The following is a 4,918-nucleotide window of genomic DNA, read 5'->3' as shown; positions in this document are numbered from 1 at the left end:
CGCTGTCTCCCTCTCGGAAATGTCCGGTTTTTTGACAATTTTTTTGACAGACAGACAGACAGACAGACGGTCAGACCGACTAACCGACAGACAGACCAACAGAAGGACAGAGTGAGTTATAGAGCTGTTGTCACAGGTTTAAAAAAAAGTTGACATTAACAAAAACAGAAATCAACAACAACTTTTGTCTGGTTTTATAATATTATGGGAAAACATTGAAAGCAATTCATAGTAGTAGTACTACCACAACAAATACTCTCAAAGGGGAATTCCATTCCTAAAAGTTTGACAGTTTTTATTTAATCTATCAGAATCCCTACCTTCCAAACTGTGATATGCCCACGTTTCAAACTCTTCATGTATATGAATAAGATTAAAAGTTACAAGCGAGATCGGCAAAACACTGTCAGTCCGGAAATTTTCGTTCGTAGCGATCAGTGCTGAGTGTCTCTCAAAATCGTAATCACTTTCAGAACATCACAATCCCAATTCACGATGTCTTTGAGTAAAGTGTAAAAAAAACGAAAAAAACACCCAACCAAACACACAAAAAACAACAAGTCGCGTAAGGCGAGAATACAATATTTAGTCAAGTAGCTGTCGAACTCACAGAATGAAACACAATGCCATTTTACTCGTAGCATCGTCAGGCCACCGCTCATGGCAAAGGCAGTGAAATTGACAAGAAGAGCGGGGTAGTAGTTGCGCTAAGAAGGATAGCACGCTTTTCTGTACCTCTCTTTGTTTTAACTTTCTGAGCGTGTTTTTAATCTAAACATATCATATCTATATGTTTTTGGAATCAGGAACCGACAAGGAATAAGATGAAAGTGTTTTTAAATTGATTTGGACAATTTAATTTTGATAATAATTTTTATATATTTAATTTTCAGAGCTTGTTTTTAATCCAAATATAACATATTTATATGTTTTTGGAATCAGCAAATGATGGAGAATAAGATAAAGGTAAATTTGGATCGTTTTATTTTTTTTTAAATTTTTTTTTACAATTTTGCGATTTTTAATGACCAAAGTCATTAATTAATTTTTAAGCCACCACGCTGAAATGCAATACCGAAGTCCGGGCTTCGTCGAAGATTACTTGACCAAAATTTCAACCAATTTGGTTGAAAAATGAGGGCGTGACAGTGCCGCCTCAACTTTCACGAAAAGCCGGATATGACGTCATCAAAGACATTTATCAAAAAAATGAAAAAAACGTTCGGGGATTTCATACCCAGCAGGGACCTATCTAATATAGGTCTATGATACCCAGGAACTCTCATGTCAAATTTCATAAAGATCGGTCCAGTAGTTTAGTCTGAATCGCTCTACACACACACACACACACACACACACACACACACACACACACACACACACACGCACATACATCACGACCCTCGTTTCGATTCCCCCTCGATGTTAAAATATTTAGTCAAAACTTGACTAAATATAAAAACAAACAGAAAATCCAGTTACAAGCGAGATCTGCAAAACACTGTCAGTCCGGAAATTTCCGTTCGTAGCGATCAGTGCTGAGTGTCTCTCAAAATCGTAATCACTTTCAGAACATCACAATCCCAATTCACGATGTTTTTGAGTAAAGTGTAAAAAACCCGAGAAAAAAAACCCAACCAAACACACAAAAAACAAAAACAAACAGAAAATCCACATTTGTGGCTTTGGCTGTGTGATAGTCTAACTGAAATGACTATTCCAACTTGGACCCAAATTCCAACCTTGCGCACGGCCGATTCTAGAATGGACCAGCAACAAGGGTTTCATTCTAGAATGGCACCCCTGTACTTGCGCAGGGTTAGAATTCCAACCTGGACCCGGTCCATTCTAGAATGAAACCGGATTCTAAGAACGCGCAGAACACATACACGTAAACATTGTTTTGCTGCGCAGCACAGTGTGTCTGCTGGAGTACAGATGCGCCACAGGCTAGATCTACAAAGTTACAGAACGGTCTGAGCTGAGCTAAGAGCAAGAGTAAAAAGTAGTCAGGGTTGTGGACACGTAAGACAATGCGTGTGTCACGTTATCTATTCTATTCAGTCGCAAACTATCCCCTGATATCAATTCATGAAATTGGCAGCATTTGCTGGAATCATGGCTTAATGCTATTTTTACCAGATCTAAACTTTTGGTGGATGTGCAACCGGTAAGATAAACAGACACCTGCATGCTATAGACAAGAAGATTACGAATTGTGCAGGGAATTAATCTTTTTGCATTGACTGAGAGACGCAAAACCAGTCTAATTGCTACAACATGGATACACATCCAGACGACTTCCAGAGGGTGTCTAAATGTTCAATGTACTGTATAGATCAGAAGCATACTTTCGAATTGATTTATACTCACACTCATTTTCTCTCTTCTTTTACTTCCAGACCTTTCATCATCACTCACGGCCACTGGTCGGAACAGGTCACTAGACACTGACACCGTGACCATTCCAGATTTCCCGGTTCTCCGTGATCACAACGCAACTGTTGACCAGTCCTGTTCCTACCGTCCAGAATCACCACAGGAGAAAACCAACGTGCCATTCATCGTAAGATTTTTGTTTTGTTTTGAAAATTAGTGCCTTATTCTAGCTTTGCAAAAAACGAGAAAGTGTCTTTGACAGATACCATCCAAATAATACATTATGAAAACAAGTACAAGTTCATTTCTACTCATGTTAATCGTTTATGCTTTCTGTGCTGAGCGACATATGGATTGAATTTCTTTCGTAACTCACCTCCCGTCAACCTGCAAAACTATATCTGTCGAAGTAGTTTCAAATAAAGTCAGTATGCTTCCGAATAAGAAATATAAAAAAGGGTATTTTCTTAAATGTTTAATTATAGACCAAAACAAAACATTCACGAGTATGTTGTTGACCTGATGGTCTTTATGGTAAACAGCAAGAGTTGCATGTTCAAGAAGTTTAAGCAGTACATTTGAAAGAGCAAGGTAATTTAAGGTGGTATAATTTTAATGGTAGGTTCCACTGTGAGGCGACATGGAGGGTATCTTTGACGGACTCATTCAACATTCATACCCATGCACATCACCTCAAACACATAAGCTTTGTTCTTGAGTCAAATTTATTGGCTTCATAAATTTATATTGTGAATTTTTGTCCGTTTGCAGATTGGCTTATCTATGAATTTTTTCGAAAATATCTTGCGATCTACGTACGCATAATGTAACACATGAAGAAGAACATAAACAGTTCGTCAAAAGGAATCTAATTTGCATTTCAACCCATGTGCCTTCCTTATTGTTAATTTTTTCTTCATAAAGACTACTTGAAATAAACAAAATGTTTAACCATTTCAAGGCCTCTGAACACGTTTAAAAAAAATGCAGGTCTTTGCTCACTATATCAGATCTGCCAAGGCTCAGTTTACACAGGTAAAATCATCTGTCGACTTGAACACATACCAATAATCAACAGCCTCACTGCTTCTTGGAGCTGGATTTTGTGTGTGGAATGAATCACACATGTGGCGTTTTAGAATATAATTCATAGAAGATGTACATTCTTGCAGAAAGGCTTTAATTTAATAATTAGGTCTTCGTGATGTTCTTTTAAAGTAACTAACATGTGTTCCCTTTGCCGGACCTCTGAACCAGTTTTGTGAATATGCAGGTTAAACTCGTGCTTTTTCTGTGTTATCAGTGTATTTCTCATCCAGGCATGGATGCCTCCTCTTAAATGGACAGCCCTTCGACAGCCCTTCCCGTGTAAACGATTGGGTTCAAAATCTCAAATCTTACCAGGCTTTTACATGGGATGTGGCCATCCTTCCGTTTTGAAAAATACCAGAACTCAACACTCTGTAACAGTATGGGTACTCTCTTTGCGAATGTAGAATTTTATGAATTATTTTCTTAAACGCCACACGTGTAAAACATTCCCTAAAAAATCCAGCTCCAAAAACCAGTCAGGATGTTTATTCCTGGTATATGTTCAAGTCAAGAGATTTTTTTTCCATGTAAAAGTCTTCGCAGATCTGTGTAGTGAGCAATCCTGTTTTGGAAAAGGACGTGCCTTTATGCCTGTATAGACGGTTTGATTGTTGAGATACCTGGTGGCAATGACCGCACGGGTGGCAAGAGGTAGTAATGCACAGATGACAAAAAACCGACCTGCATTTAAACAAAAGTTAGGAGGCCTTGATAGGGGGAAACATTTTGTTAATTTCCAGAATCTTTATGAAGAAATAATGAACGAGAAGAAAGTCTGGTCTTGAAGTAAATGCAAATTAAACTATGTATACTTTTGACAAACTTTTCTGTTCTTATTCACATGTTAAAATGTGTGCAGAGATCGTTAGTTACTTCCCCAAAACCATGTTTCAGGCAACAGGCAAACGGAAAATACTGGACACAAGCTATGCTGACCGGCTCATGGACTGACTACCTGATGCTGGAGTACACCAACAGTGGAAAAAGTCTGGAACAAAATGTTGCAGAATGTGAACCATGTACCGGACCACGTGACAACTCAGTATCTTCAAACCACGCAGGAATCTGTTCAACCAAAGATACTAGTTCAACACAGTCACACGATTTGTAAAAGTATATTTCAGCCTTCTGTAGCTCAGGGAGTTTGAACCCCACTCTTCATCCGTTTGGGAAAGTATTTCTGATTGTTTTGACTGCACAGGTTGGTAATGGTACTCTGATGCTTCTGCCTAGAAACCCCACTCGCTAGCGCACCAGCTGCCTGTTATGGGTAAGCGACGTGCCTGTATTTCCTGCAAAGCAAGACAGAATAAAACAGCAGCTTAGTTTGAGCTTTTAAGACATTCGTACCAGAGAAAACGTGTACGTGTTTGTTTGGAGAGGGTGGATAGAATCATAAGACACGCTGTGTCTATGTGACGTAGAGCAGGTTTTCAAATTCATGCTG

The 4,918-nt window shown here is 38.7% G+C and overlaps 1 long non-coding RNA gene across 1 annotated transcript in view; it reads right to left on the bottom strand.

Moving 5' to 3' along the window:
* Window positions 1-3,086: 3,086 nt before the first annotated feature.
* LOC138967056 (uncharacterized) overlaps window positions 3,087-4,918 on the bottom strand; it is a 5,809-nt gene continuing 3,977 nt past the window's right edge. Inside the window, exon 3 of the long non-coding RNA XR_011455833.1 lies at window positions 3,087-4,763. This is a non-coding gene — a long non-coding RNA (uncharacterized lncRNA). The remainder of the gene's footprint in view (window positions 4,764-4,918) is intronic.

This window comes from Littorina saxatilis, linkage group LG5 (genome assembly GCF_037325665.1).
Source record: "Littorina saxatilis isolate snail1 linkage group LG5, US_GU_Lsax_2.0, whole genome shotgun sequence".
In the NCBI taxonomy this organism is placed as follows: Eukaryota; Metazoa; Mollusca; class Gastropoda; order Littorinimorpha; family Littorinidae; genus Littorina; species Littorina saxatilis.
The sequence above is the reverse complement of the archived record's forward strand: the minus strand, read 5'-3'. Positions and strand labels throughout refer to the sequence as shown.